Below are 16,969 nucleotides of genomic sequence, written 5' to 3'. Positions count from 1 at the left end.
ATATCCAAAATTTAGCTTTCTCGGTCATTTTGCATTTCTAAGCCGTTTTTTCCGACATAATGACTGGCCTATATAGTGAATCTGAATATTCGATGTAAAATATAAATACCTATGTTGATAATAATCATCAACTAAAAGTTTTGCGTATTATAAGGATACTTGAGCTTCTGAGCCATTAAGCCAAAATGGGTTAAGTATTTTTTAACCACTAACCCACGCAGAAACAAATAATAAAACGAAATATTGGAAGTTGGAAAAATACTTCGAAATATATGTAGTTACTAAGTTTTTAGGTAACAAGGGCTACTATATCACTTATTTGTTAATTTTTCTTTTTCAGCTTTCGTTAAAAAACACTTTGAACTATAACCCTAAATGATCAAAAATCAAAAAAAAAAAAAAAACTTGCTTAGTTGAAAAAATTATGCTATAAATAAAGTTAAAACCTTTACCTATATTTAAAGACAATACAAAACTCTTCAAAATACAAAAAAAAAACAGGAAATTCTACCTATAAAAAAACACCTTTGAAGAAAATCGGAAAAAAAAAATTCGATCCGACAAGCACTAACTTCCGACTTTAAATAAAAGTAATGGATCGACAGAGGGTGGAACGTGGAAGGGTTTTCTTGAAATTTGATAGAGATGATTTTTTAGTAATTTCCAAGGTTGTTTTTTTGTTTTTTTTTTTTTTTTTTGTTTTTTTTTGTATCTCCCTTTAAATTTTGTACAATTTTTTCCAGTTACCTATTGAATTTTTCTCGAAAAGGGCTCTAACCATTTCGATTAAATTTTATATGTATGTGTTATGATTGAAGCTATTCAAACAAAACAGCATTTTAAGCTTTTCTCAAAAAAATTCGTTGGTATTTATAGTGGAAATATGGCGTAGCGATTTTTTTTTTCGAAAACTGATATTTTGGTAGTTTACCTATATCGTTGATGACTTGAACGATTTTCTTTAAATTTTGCAGACAGATATTTCTCATCATTCTAAATAATTTTGGGTATTCAAATTAAACAAACAAAAAATTTAATTTGTAACTTGAATGGTCAGAGCCAAAGATCGAATAAAAGCTATCGGATTACTCTATAGTTGCAAAATAATCATTCATTCGATAGTTCCATTCGTTCATTTACATAGTTATAATTTTCATTCGAATTACTATTTTTATTTGATAGTTTTTTCATTCAAATAGTTTTTTATTTGATGTTTATTCATTCGAAAGGTTTTTTATTCGAGTTTTCATTCATTTGGAATTTTTATCGCTTATCAAATAACATATTTTTAGTTTTATTATTGGAAATTGAAAAGTGTTTTTACTGCGACATTTGATTCATTGCTTTTTATTATTTTTTTAAACTTAAATCCATTAATACAAAAAACACATTTCAGAGCAGAGAAATTTATGAAAAAACTACGGAAAAGTTACATGAATTAAACGATTCTAGTTTGAGAACTGCAAAAATTTAAATACCTACATTGATTTTAAAATGTTCTACAATTTATGAAAAATAATTAAATGAAAATAAAAATAATTAACTTACTACAACTATCGATAGTTCTAATCATTCGATAGATCCCCATCGCTTAACCGTCCGTCTTTTTGGAAAAGCTTGGTTATTAAGCTGTTAAATATACTTTCAAACATACCTAAACTAATATAACATAATGCAAGTAAATTGAAATCACAACAAAAACATTACTGTTAAAAAAAGAGCCAAGTTCTCCTATGTTGAAGTTATGCTGGTACAAAAAGTACTGAAATGTAAAAGTGTACCAAGTTCTAAAGCTTGGCTTTAAATTTGTATAGTTAAAATGTTGATTGTTCTCTTGACAATTTTTCTTTAAATTACCGATTTTTAAAGCTATTTGAAAAATTGCCAAGCAAACAATCAACATTTTATTCTTACAAATTTAAAGCCAAGCTTTAGAACTTGGTACACTTTTACATTTCAGTACTTTTTGTACCAGCATAACTTCAACATAGGAGAACTTGGCTCTTTTTTTAACAGTAATGTTTTTGTTGTGATTTCACTCCTTTTTGCAAGGTATTGCTGTAGAACTTAAAATCTCTATAATTGATGAACACTCAGAAAAAATGGGCGGTTACCCTTGTCTAAAATTCTCAAATTTGAAATTTTTTCTTTTGTTTAAACTACTACTAGGTCTACCATTCTACCAAATTTTAAGGTTCTACGACAGTTAAAAATGCTCTAAAATATTTGATAAAAATTCAGCAGAAATGGGCGGTTGCCACGCCCCTTATCCAAAATTCTCAAATTTTAAATTTTTCCCTTGGTATAACTTACTAGCTTTACCATTCTACCAAGTTTCAAGATTCTACGATAGTCAGAAGTGCTCTAAAAAATTTGATAAAATTTAGTGAAAATGGGCGGTTACCACGCCCCCTGGCTAAAATTCTCAAATTTAAAATTTTTCCCTTTGTATAAACTACCAGCTCTATCAATCTACCAAGTTTCAAGATTCTACAATAGTTAGAAGTGCTCTAAAATATTTAATGACAATTCAACGAAAATGGGCGGTTACCACGCCCCCTGAATTGAAAATCTCAAATTTTCGATTTTTTCCTTTGTATGCACCTCAACCCCCATCACTGTGCCAAATTACAAGTCTCTACGATATCGGGAAGTTCTCCATAATTTTGATGATCTGTCAGTGAGTGAATCAGTCAGTCAGTCAGTCAGTCAGTCAGTTACGGTTTTTGAGATTTTCGAAGCCCTGTATCTCAGAAACAACTCACCCTAGGTAGCTGAAATTTTGTAAGGAGTTTGTTTTCGACTAGTTCAACAAATGGAGCGAGTGAAATTTCTGACATATTTGGTATAGAAGTTGGAGGGGGGTCGAAAATGGCCTGAGTTGTTTCCTGTAAATAAGGGTGTAGTGCCAAAGCTGCTAGAGAACTTGGCTGGGCACTACCGTGCCCCTTGATATATTTAACTTTAAGTTGAGCTTGGAAATATTTGAGTTGAAACGATATCTAGAGAAACTATATAAAGTGTAATAATATATTTTTATTATTCCGAGTTCTATAAACAAGTACAAAAAACTGTATGTTGACTGCAAATCAGTCTTTGAGTATGAATAACATTAATCGCAATTCAAAATCGGGCAAAAAAACTTAGCACTAATTCTATTTTCAGAAGCAATAGAATTTCAACGAAAGCCTTTTGGTTTTTTTGTATGTTAATTATTTTTGTCATTTCAAAAAAGCCATTGCCTTAATTGCGTACATGTAGGCATCTACAACCACATTCAAAGATCGTGTTCGGCTTATTTTGATAGGTCCAATGTGATCACCGGAAAGTCCCGTCAAACTGACTGTTGGCACATGACCAGAGCCAATCCCGAAACAAACAACCGTTGCCGTTACTTATTTGAAAGTGTGCCTCAAAAATAGACACAAATCCCGGAGCGGCGCGCATTGCGGTGATCGAAAACTTTTCTGAATGAAAATTTATTTGGTCCTCATCCTCATCCCTCGTCATCACCATAGTGCACACACTTCTTACCAAGTATGCCTTTGAAATAGAATTACTTCTCTTCGTCACCACTTCGTCTCCTTTCTCCATAATCAAAATAGACAATAATTATCAACTTTGCAAATGCTCGATTCATCCCTCAGACTCTGCTTGCCTTGAAGTATAGTTTGCTCACTCCTTCATCTATTCTTGGGATTTACTATGACCATGCTCCATTCATTAGTTGGAATTCCCAATGGATGCCATAATGGTGTATGTAAAGAATTGCTCTGGATGCGGTGATGGCAAGGGGACTGTGAGGTTAGGAAAACGGAAAATAGTGAATCGGTCCGCGATTAATTTGGAAATTGACAAAAAACAAAAGACGTCGTCGAGCACGACCACGGGAACAAATACTTTCAGCCTGGGCATGCTGCTACTACTGCTCGGGAGCCGGAAACCCACAAATTCCACGATATGTTGGAATTGATGGCTTAGCATGAAGGCATATAGAGTGTTAGCAGTTAGCACTGCTGCTGCCGCTGCTTTGCTGGAAGGAATTTTTGGATTCCGTCATATATGTTGGCACACATCCGACAACGATGTAGATGTACCGCAAATGTTGTACTACCGACTCAGTCACTCGAGTTCGGTTCGGTGATGGCGCAAATATTTAACAATTTGACATGGCAGGTACTAAATCTTTGCTCCGTTTCACAAGGAAAACGAAAGGGTTGCTAGCACACTTAATCCTCCTCATACATTTATATATGCATGCATGTATGATTCCAACGAGTGGAGCTCGCTGACAAATGGGATAATGTCGTTCAGGCTGCGAGACGGCACTCTTCTTGCTGTTTTATTTTTATTCGGTTCAGGAAACAAGCATCAATCCAGCTACAAGCTTATTATATAAATGTATATCTACTATAAGCTACAACAAAACGCGTATAAAAGTTGGATATTGGCAAATGAAAATTATTTGGATTAATATGATGATTGATGGAGGTTGAGGGTAATGAAATGTTTGTATTGATAGAGAGAATGAAAAATTAGAAATGTATTATCTTTTGTAGCCTTGATTTATTTGCGGAAATGGCGATTTATCAAATTATAAACAAAACAGAAACTATTATATTGGTCAATGAGTTCATTGACGAAGTTATTCAAATGAAAAGTGAAAATACACCCAGCACACTTTTTTTGGCATTTTCTAAGAGAAATGATTAGAGAATCAGAGCTGAGGAACAATCGATTTAGGACGTCTAGGTTACAATCTCTCCCTGATATGTAACTTTCTAGCATAATTTAGACGATTTTTTTTGTTGAATGTTTTTTTCCATATTCTTTAACTAAAAAATGCTCATTTAAAGTGAATTTGAGTTTTTCTAATTTTGCAAACTTCTTTCTTATTTCTTGCGAAACCAAAAAATTTGTAGCTCGCATGATTTTTGAGTTATTGAATTTTCCGCCCAAATAAGTCTAAAGTTAGCGGACAAAATCTGAAATGATTAAAAACAAAAGGTTTGACTAACCCCCAAATTTGTAGCTTTTTAAATGCTTTTCAATTCCGCAAAAAAGTTAATTTTAAGGTTCTTATGAGTTGCCAAAAGTTGTAGGCCGAATCTAAAAAAGGGACATCAGAAGACACATTTGGAGAATTGTATTGTAAGTATTTTGATCAAATTTCATGATATTTGTATAATTGGATTGCCCAGGAGAGCTTGCCAAACTTTTATTTTTATTCCAAAAAATTATACCCGATAATTTTGTTTTGAAAAATGACACATTTAGACAATCACGAGATAAACATTTCCACATTTTTAAAAATTAATAATTATTTCATTTGCCTGTAAGCTTCTAAAATTGCTGTTTGTCGGCTGTGGGCTAATTTCAGGGTCATGATAAAAAAAAACCGTTGTATGGCGTATGAGTGATTTATTTCAGATGAAATCGAAAAATCTAAACTTTCATAAAATTTAGTTATCGCGCCTAGTAGCTACCAAATCGTATTGTACTACAAAAATAAATATTCAATATAAATTTATCAAAAGGCACGGTAGTGCCCAGCCAAGTTCTCTAGCAACTTTGGCACTACACCCTTATTTACAGGAAACAACTCAGGCCATTTTCGACCCCCCTCTAACTTACACACCAAAGATGCTAGATTTCATGAGAACAATCAAAATTTTATTGATACGATTTTGAACCCGAACTTTAGAACTTGGTACACTTTAACATCTCAATACTTTTTGTGCCAGCATAATTTCAACATAGGAGAACTTGGCTCTTTTTTAACAGTTATGTTTTTGTTGTGATTACCATTACAGAATAACACGGTATACTTTAAAAACATAAAAATACTACATCTTTCTTAAATAACTCTATTTCTTATACAAAAATTTAAAAAAAAAATCTTGTAATTTTTTTCTAAACTAAATTCTCTTTTAGAACCCAATAAGATTTAAAATTGATTTTTCTTCAATTTATGAAATAAAAGTTTTATTGTACCCATTACTACCCAATATAAGTCCATGATGCCAATAAAATGGCTCAAGTGACAATCACCTTTATATGGCAACACAAAATAATACTTTCCTTCTTGAAATTTACTGTCCTCAAACAAAAACCAACATGAAGTAGATACTATTGAATTCACACATTTTATTTACGACTATTTTTCCCCTAAATGGGTGCGTGTGTCAATGAGACGCTCCTAGGTAAATACAACCTGATGTGGGATAAATTGATGGCTTTTCCAATTCCCGATTTTAAGAGATTATACTCGCTGAATTGAACTTCCAAAGAAAGAGGCGTGTACAGTGCATGGAGATGTTTTAACAGCATGATGCTGTGCAGCAATACGTATATGTAGCATGATCTGAGGCCCGATTTCCCGATTTAAATCTTAACGAGGAATAATTTTTCTCTGTCCGCTCGTAAATTTGCGCGTCCACCCAACTAGATCTTTTTCCAAGAGTGTTTTTTTGTGCACCAGATTCATGTCGCGTTCCATGACTATATGAATGGGTTTTCATATAAGAATCGAGTCGAGAGGTGATGCTTGCCCACTCACATGGCGATAGAGTTCGGCATTGTGAAATTTGTAGCCTGGGAGTGGAAATGCATAAAGCAGGTGGCTAAAATCTAAATGTACCGAAAATCACCACGCATTCGTCTTGGATACTTTTTTCGTGCAACATTAAGTTGTATAAGAAGTGCAGCCAAGTGCAGTTTGGTGTGTAGGTCTTTTAGAACCGAAATGGTTTTTTTTTTCAAACAACTACTTAAGCCAAGCAAATGAAATGGACATTTTTTACAGAGCATAGAAGGTGCCTATGAAAAACGTTGTCGTGCAGAGTTGAACTTGTAAATTGGCTAGAAAATCAGCATCCACATGAGTTGGTGTTATTTGTGAATAATAAATTTATTAATGTGCCGCTATCGCATAGAATTGGAATACCTACATACCGTAGGAAAAGGCATACTGCCACCCGACAAACTGATTAATGTGCGCTTTCTTTAAGTTAAGTGCGTTGTTTTGTGACACTGATGCTGCTAATATTTACCAAGAAGGAGGCTAAAATAGCTCAACATGATAACCAGGAGTTAGAATTATGGCTTTCTCGGTTTGGTCTGAGTATGTGCATTGGTATGCATGGAGTGCATTTTTGTGATTTATTTTACTATTTTTTTATTCGACTTTGATATTCGGGTTTCTTTGGATTTTAAAGATTCTGTTTTTCTAGATGAAGCTAATCAATTTTATTAAGCACATGATGACTAAGATGAAGGTAAGTCTAGGTACTTACAAAAAAAAAAGTTTTTGGCTACACTGTAAGTGCAGTACACTTGTAACATTTTTTTTAACAAATTAACAAAAAAAAAACTGAACATTTCGTCACACAACGACTGCATCATGTCCGCGCCATTTCGTTTTGAATGAAAAATTCAGTGCACCACCACCGCACCACGACTGCACCATTTCATTTTGTATGAAAAATTCGATGCACCATGATACATAATTTAAGATTATTGAAAAATAAAAAAAAAAACTACCGACGAGACGAGAGAAGGAGATTCGAACCCAAGTAATGACCAACGCCTTAACCACTCGACCACCAAGTCATTTTTGTACGAACTGGCAAGTTGTTGCTTAAGTCAAAATAACTTTGAAGACAACTTAAACATTTGTATAAGTACGAGAATAGAATTTTTGATCATGGTGCAGACGTGGTGCGGCGGTAGTGCACAGGTTTTTTTCATGCAAAATAAAATGGTGCGGAAGTTGTGCAGTCGTAGTGGGGCGGTGGTGCAGTAAATGCTTTTTCATATTGTTTTTCATTTTTTCAAAATAAAATGGTGCGGACGTGGTGCAGCGTTGATTTAGAAATTTTTGATCATGGTGCGGACATGGTGCAGTTGTTGTGCGGCGGTCAAAAAGTGGTGTGCATGTGGTGCGGTGGAATCCAATTTTTACTCGGGCGGTCATCATTTCACTTTATCGCCTTGAAGCCCTTTCATTTTCTTACTCTGTCGCCTTGTCACTCCTTACAGCATACTATAGGTATTTACACTATTTACTTATGGTTGAAAAGATTATAACTATTCTTGAAGATATCTCCCACATATCTACCAACAAAAATGTATTATTGCAAACATCTAGCAAAAATCTTCTAAGACACAAAATCAATTCACGATGCACAGCTATTCCTGCTTTTGTAAGCATTACTATGACAACATTATATTATTTATAAAATTAATCAGTCAGCTTCTCGACCTGGCAAAGCCATAGTCATTGCCATTATCATTGCTCTAGCGCCATTATCATCATTATCGTCATCATCGGTGTAGTTTAACGTAACACCATTTAATCTACGTAAAACAATCCGTTTGCCAAATGAGCTCAATTTCAAAATTGCCACCTTGTATATCTATGTATCTCCATTATCCTCTCAAATATTACCTACGTTCGTACATGTACACAAAAGGGATACACAAGACTATACCTATGATGCTCTTCTCAACTCATCCCATAGGGAGGACATCGTGAAACGGACAACGTCATAAAGGTTAGGTACCTTAGGTATGTATAGGTAGAAAACGAACATAAAGTTAGGTTAGGTAGTGTGTGTAATCTCCTGCTCCTGATGTTGCTTATCGTCCTCACTTTACATCCAACCACCCAACTCAGCCCTCTTTCTGATGCAGCAGTTACATATTTGATGCCGTTCAACTCATCCAGGCATATCAGCCATTGGCCACTTAAAACTGCATAGCCTAATCTCCGAACAGAAATTATTATAATTAGTCCCATGTATGTTCAGTCATGCATGACATCCTTTCTACAGAATTAAATTAGAAATGTCCTGCAAAAAGAGGTTACGTATATAACGCCACGTAATGAGTTTGTTTCTAAAAGCATTGTGAGTGTGTGTAGCGTATGTGTTTATTAAACAACGCCAGCCAGCGACAATGACAACGACAACGACGACAACGGCGACATCGGCCAACCTTATACTCGATAGCCGTTAAATACCAGGATAATACCCAGGATACAATCTCGCTTTCTAAAAAAAGAACACCCCTTATACCTCAACCTACCTATCACCTATCCACCTTTTTAACCCTAAACTTTTTTGCAAGTGGGCACATTGCCATCAACGAATTGCATAAGGAATATATACCGTTAATCAGTCATGATACTGTCAGGGATCCGAGAAGCGGATTAAACTACCGTGTGAACATTAGTCTATTATAACACCTGCGCATCTCTCTCTCTCTCTCTGAATTCTCGGTATGTTGCATCCATCCGTTATGTGTTATATAGGTATTCACCTCGGAATAGCCCGCTAGCCGGAAGGATGCGAAGGACGGTAAAACCACTCAAAAAATTATCCACATCAGTTGGTTAAGTTTTCCATTGGCGGTTTACATCAAAAGTGAGATGCGAATGTGAGGCAGAGGCAGGGGCAGCGAAGGCGAACCAAACCACACAACCGTGCCAAGTCCAAGTGTCTACATCCCCAGGGAATTTTCCCTATATTGTACATATTGGGTGCGCAAAAATTCCTGCTTTTCGCTTGAGTTGTGATTCATTCAATTGTTGCCTTCTACAACATATCTACATGTCGGAACGGAATACCTATTCTGCTCTCTGCCAGGCACTATCGTATTACCAATGCCAACAACAGTGAACTCATTGGATCGTACACTTGCGAATACTATACATATATAAAATAAATAAAAATAACAGTAAGGATCAATCATTCATATTGGCAGGACCTTAATTGAGCTTTTGACGAACGTTTGTACAGGTGGCTTCGATTGGCGATAAATGAAAATACTTTTGTGTGAACGATATCATTGTAAAAGGAGAAAGTTTGAACTCTACCGCATCTACCGCATATCGAGTCCTTTACGCTTTACGCAAAAGGTCTTTGTTTTATATACGCTTGCATATCCAATAATTTACCACACATTAAACTTAAATATCATTCTAGGTAAGGTAGGTTGTTTGTTAATAAAATAGTCTGAATGAGTAATGGGTAAATGGGCAAAGTTGTGTCTTGTGTGCGATGTTGTTAAGCCTTTACTTTCTGAAACTTATTGAGTAATTAAATTAAATGCACAATTATTGGTCGAATGAACTTGCCTGACTACCATGTTGTGGTGTTACAAATGCTTCACGGTGTTTGTATCCTACGAGCAGGCTTGAAATTACTTGCTATGAAAAATTATTAAAGTTACTTAAAAATAAATAAACAACAATATAATTTATCTTTAAAAGCCTCACTTCGAAACGATTATGGTGTACGCAAAGATGTTAAACGGATTTAAAAAGGAAAGAAAACCTATTGTTTAGTTTTTTTTTCGAAAAAAAGAATCTGTTTTAGCAAGACTTAAATCATTTTCCAGAGAGGATTTGGGTCTTTATTAAGAACCTTGTTCAGCTAGCTCTTCCTTAGCCTGCTTCCATTTTCGCAATCCCCGCCGAATTTATTGAGGTCCACTTCCACTTGCATGTATCACCTAGGACGAAGTGTTCCTTTATATCTTCTTCTTCATTGTTGTAGATCATGCGTACCTCATGACCTGGTCATTTTAGTTGCTGCTCTTTTGCTCTTTACTAGGTTAGTTTCCTTTTAGGAGACGGGACCAAAAATCGTCCTTAGAATTTTTCTCTTGGGACACTGCACAGACTTTTCATCTGCACTCGTTAAAGTCCTTGGCTTTGCGCCATTTATCAGGACTGGGATGACAAGAGTATTGTATCGGGACAACTTAGTAGCGCAAAAAGGTTTTACTGGTCAATTATTTTCTCAGTTCAAAGAAGCATCGGTTGTCAAGAGTAATTCTTCGTTTAATTTCAGCGCTGTTGTTGTTTGTGTTTATAGATGAGCCTAGGTAGGTACACAAAGTCCTTCACTACCTCGAAATTATTGTTGTTCAGGGTGCCTTATTCCCAAACGTCGTCGGTTTTAGATGACCTTTTTTGACGACAGCAAATACTTGGTTTTGCCTTCATTGATCCTTACAATCATTTAAGCCGGTTCGATGATCACAAAAGCATCACTGACATCACCCATTATCTCAATATCGTGTCGGAATATGCAAGCATTGAATTGCGAACTTGACAGAGCAGTGTGATGAATACTCCTTCATCATGTACAGTTGGATAAGCTGGAAAGAGGCCAAAATTAGACATTAGGCTACATGGCCTTGAAATCAATGAATGATGTCTAGGTACCTATTGAATTATTGATGTTCGTGATTTTTTTTTCTAGATCTGAAGTAACTAATTGAATTGTAAATAGTTGATCGACGTTGGACTTTTCTGATCATGGTCTGGTCTAAAATCACATTGATAAGGACCTATATAATAATTGAGAAAGGGCGTCAGAAGTTGACAGAACAAGGCAGAGAAGATGATAAAGGAAAATGATGCATCGGTTGTTGGTTCAGTTTTCCTCCTGTCTTAAGGATTGGCCAGGCAAAGCTGAGGTTAATTCTGGAGGCATTTCTTTTCCAACCAGGGAGCTGTCTCTCGACAAGCTACAACAACTACATCAACTACATTTATTATATCGACGACCCTATAAACCAATAATAAAGCTTCATTTAGGGCGTGTGTGAATTGCGTTAAGTTAACCCCGTGTAAAATTTTTGACGCTATTGAGGTGAATAAAAAAATTTCAACTGTATGGCTTATTGTTTAATATTTTTCTCTGCCTCTTTTCTTCCATGAAACTCCTTTTTAACAAAAAAAAAACAAAACAAAACCATCTGCAAAAAAAAATTAACCTAATTTAACCAGGTCCCAGAGCCCATTAAATTTTTAACAGCTGAAAATTTTACCCGTATAAACTTAGCATGACAACTTTTGAAAAGTTAATTTTTTTTTGGCTCAGTAATTGCCGCATAATTGCCGTAATTATGCCGTGAAATCGAAAATAATATATCTCTTTTGGTTTTCTCAAAAAAAAATAAAATGTATTTTTTGTTAACCCTATTCCATATAAAGTTAAGATGACACACCCTGTATTTCTTAAATCCTTGGTCAATTTTTAATTTTTTTTGGCCAATTAATTGCCGCATTGGGTTAATATAAAAACTGCAAACTCAAAAAAATTGCCGCGCTTTTGGTTTTTTCAAAAAAATTTAAAAACTGTTTTTGGCCTCATATCGTATAAAGTTAGCATGACAAACCATCTATTTCTTAAATCCTTGGTCAATTTGAAAATTTTTTTGGCCAATTAACTGCCGCATTGGGTTAATATAAAAACTGCAAACTCAAAAAAATTGCCGCGCTTTTGGTTTTTTCAAAAAAAAATTAAAAACTGTTTTTGGCCTCATATCGTATAAAGTTAGCATGACAAACCATCTATTTCTTAAATCCTTGGTCAATTTGAAAATTTTTTTGGCCAATTAATTGCCGCATTGGGTTAATATAAAAACTGCAAACTCAAAAAAATTGCCGCGCTTTTGGTTTTTTCAAAAAAAATTAAAAATTAAAGAAATAGATGGTTTGTCATGCTAACTTTATACGATATGAGGCCAAAAACAGTTTTTAATTTTTTTTGAAAAAACCAAAAGCGCGGCAATTTTTTTGAGTTTGCAGTTTTAATATTAACCCAATGCGGCAATTAATTGGCCAAAAAAAATTAAAAATTGACCAAGGATTTAAGAAATACAGGGTGTGTCATCTTAACTTTATATGGAATAGGGTTAACAAAAAATACATTTTATTTTTTTTTGAGAAAACCAAAAGAGATATATTATTTTCGATTTCACGGCATAATTACGGCAATTAAACTTTAAATAATTAGAGAAAAAAAAATTTAAATTGATCAAAAATTAAAATTTGTCATGCTAACTTTATATAAAGTTAGCATGACAAACTTGGTTTACCGATTCTGACCAAACTAAGCGCGCGGCAATTTTTTTGACTTCACGGCATAAATACGGCAATTATGCGGCAATTACTGAGCCAAAAAAAAATTAACTTTTCAAAAGTTGTCATGTTAAGTTTATACGGGTGAAAATTTTTTCGTCGGTGGTGGAGATTAGAATGTACTAAGCCGAAATTCTAGGGTTAAAAGAGCAATTGGCCTGGCTCAGAAATTCTTATCTCCTCTGATAGTCACGCTCCAATATAGCTCTAAGTTCTGGATCGTATCAAAGGGTGTTTGGATTGTTGATTTTAAAGTTAAACAATCACCCCTACTGGATGCCGGCTGGATCACGTCAGAAGTTAAGAGAAATTCCTTTTTTCTTTGACTCAAATAGTTCAAAATTCTAATTAGGTAGTCATACCAAGGTTAATGTCCCTCTTTTGTAATCATCGAGGTCTTGAATGTGATACATATTACCTAACCTATAACAATCTTTCAGCTGGATTTTATTTTCTGATCTATCATCGCAATTGAGTTCAGGGGCGGATTTACCAGAAGGCTGAGTAGGCTGGAGCCTAGGGCGGCAGATTTTAGGGGCGGCAAATTTGGGGACCGATCTGTCCACCTCATAGAAGTCAAAAAGATTTTTCCATGACGACTTTCTGATGTCTTGCAGATAGAATTCTGTAAAAAAAAATTTCCAATGACTTTTTCTCCCGTTAGTCATTGCACATTCCATATTCTAGACTAAATCAGCAAGTTCGCCGCCCCCCAACTAGTAATGGGCACCTGCGCCTTTTGCCGTTTGTATACTAAAATGACTTGCTCTGGGAGATACAATTTGTCTTAAATTAGAAATTTATTTGGCAGTCCCCTTCGCTTTTCACCCCCCTTTTCTACGACACGATAATTGTTTTACTTAAGCCCCAATTTTGGCGTCCAGAGCGAGTCGTTTTTTGTGTCGTTTTAGTACAAACGACTTACGTAATAGGGGTGAATGTATTCCCCTTTTCCCACTAACAACCCATACATGCCAGTCCAACTACTAGTTGGAGGCTACGAACTGGCTAGTTTATATATAATTTTGTGATTTTTTTTGTGTGATTTTAAACCGTGATTTCTATTTTTTTTTTATGAAAACCTAAAAAAAATACGCTAAAAAAATAGAACGATTACACGCAACAAACCATATTATAACCTTCGTGTTTTTTTAAATAATCACGTTCCTTAGGAGTTTTCATGTGGGAATAAGAAGGACTTATGAAGATATCATATATGTACTTGTACATATTTGAATAAGTTGAGGTGATTTTACTTGGGAAACCCATGGTTGTACAAAAAAAACCAGCGATTTACCAAAGCTATCCGTGTTTTACTGGCGAAAATACAACAAAGATTCGGGTGGAAACCGTGACTTTTAAAGAGTAATCTGGTGATTTTAAGGGGCAACCAAATCATTAATTTAACCAAACTAATCCTACCCTTGGTTTTATTGGCCAACCCGAGCTTTAAACGACACGTTCCATGATTCATTTTTTCCCGGCTACCGAAGATTTTGCCAAAGCAATACGTGATTAGAAGATGATTTTAGCAAAAAAAACACAATCGTACAGCAGCGACCCATTCTTAAAGTGTAGAGATTATGTAATTTTTCCAAAGTAATTCGGGATGTTTTCGGAATGATCCTTTTAACGGGGAAACCAGTGATTTTAATGACACGACATTGTGATTGTACCCATGATTTTCATGACGTTAAGAACAAACCTGTGCACAGCTGTGGTTTAACCGAAGTGACTCCTGATTTTCGTGCAGCAAACCATCATTTTAATGCGGAACTCAAACTCATTGAAATAAAATTTAAAAATTCTGGAGTATTTTTTAATATAGCTGTTGTATTAAATCAATTTTCAATACAAAAAATGTTATATTTTAATACTCTGAAAATATTAAAATTATTATTAATCTTTTTTGTATTCAATTTCAATATTTAAGTATTAAGTTTACTACTTGTAATACAAAAATTATCAGAAAATGACCTCCGTGGGTTAAATTCTAATCTTGTATGAAATTTAACACCGCTGTATTAGATTTTAATATTTTTGTATTACATTTTAATATAGGTAATTGTATTACATTTTAATATAATTGTATTAAAATATAATAGGAATTTATTAAAAACTAAAATAAAAAGTATTAAATTGTAATACAAGAATATTAAATTTTAATCAACCGAAACCGCAGCCATTTTAAAATAGAAAAAATTCGATGTTTGAGGTACCTTTTTAAAAAAAAAATTAAATTAAAAATTGTAAATTTGTACTAATTTGAAGACGCTTTGTATTTTTTCAAAGCAAAATGCATACATTGCAGATGAAGTTTGATGGGCAATAAGATTTTACATGCCACAGTTTGTGAAACAGATAAAATAGAGCCAATAAATACCACCATTATTATATTTATTTATGATTAATATATTTATTTTCAGTAATGAATTTTGGAAAAGGAATATATCGTATTAACTTTAAATATATTTGGTATTGAATTGAAATATCTTGTATTACCTTTTAATAAAATTCTTATTAGATATTAATATGAAAACATTAAATTTTAATATGCAATACTTGAAATTTAATGCATTCAGTATTAAATTCTAATATAAACTGAATTATTTTTTAATACAACTATGTTAAGTTTTAATAGATTTTGTATTAACCAAAAAATTTTATTATTTGTCATGTAATAAAAAATTTCAATACATTTTTGGTGTAGACCTATATGTAACCCAAAAAATATTAAAAAATACTCCAGAATTTTTAACCGTGTATGTTAGTTTACTTGTAGATTTTAAGAGCTGGCTCTATATAAGGGGCAAAATACTATTTAGTGCCTAAAAAGTTGTCCCTTTGGACAGTGAATTTTGAAAAAAAATATGGACATTTTTATCAATATATTTTCATATATTTTAGTTGACACAGAATGGTTTGGTTATACTTTAATCTATTAAAAAATAACATTTGCAGCGATATATTTGGAATAATATTTCTATATTTATGACAGTTTAAACACAAAGTGATCAAAACCAAACAACTGCGTTACTTTACTGAAAATTTCAGTTTTATCTGTAAAATCATATAATTAAGCTCTCTGAAATTTCTATTTTAAACTATAGGAACAACGTAAGTCTCCTATGAAGTTAAATCCCAGAAAAATTAAAAACCACTGCGTTACCAAGATAAACCACAATGTTACCGTGATTTGTAAACAATTCGATCCAAATTTGGGTTTCAAACTTGTAAAATAATGATAATTTTATAACTCAATATCCATATAATTTTTCTACTAATTTGTACTTCTAGAAAAATGAAATTAAAAAAAAGGTACATTTTTTAAGGCACTAAATAGTATTTTGGCCCATAAATTAAAAAAAAAATTGATGTTGGGGAAGAGCCGACATTTAGGGTAAAGTTTTATAAAAATTTTATTTTTGTTATTTGACTTTTTTGAGATTGCTTTGAGTATTACGTCTTCATAGTTAAATCAAAATCGTTAGAGCCGTTTTCGAGTGATTTGCTATAACGTGAAACATTTGTATGAAAGGTACGCTTTCGAAGAGAGATATAAATAAAAAAATGAAGGGGCAAGGGTGGCAAAAACTGAAAAGCCTATACCATGAAAATTTGTAAATCCGCCTCTGATTGAGTTGTAGTATCTATTTAAAACATTACTCATCACAGCGCCATATGAAAAATTAATAAAATCGATTTTTGAAAATTTTAAAATAAATATGAGAAATATTGCACATCATGTAATGACAGAAGATCCCCCCAAAAAAAAAACACAAAATTCAAACCACACATGAAATAATACACAAGCAGTATGTTGAATAGCATAGTTGCCGTTATACATTTGTGTAAACATAAATACAAAGCAAATACTCATTTATCGCGCAACAGTTTTGCACTCACAACTGTCGTAATTAATACAAGTTGCCATCATTCAGCTAGCAGAGATGAAAGAAAACATCATGCTGGTTGCTGAATGCAATGCAGCAGCAAGGCGGTCGGTCGGTCTCGCTCCTCTTCTGCATTCAC

Source organism: Episyrphus balteatus, chromosome 2, assembly GCF_945859705.1.
Source record: "Episyrphus balteatus chromosome 2, idEpiBalt1.1, whole genome shotgun sequence".
In the NCBI taxonomy this organism is placed as follows: domain Eukaryota; kingdom Metazoa; phylum Arthropoda; class Insecta; order Diptera; family Syrphidae; genus Episyrphus; species Episyrphus balteatus.
Note: the sequence above shows the minus strand (reverse complement) of the source record.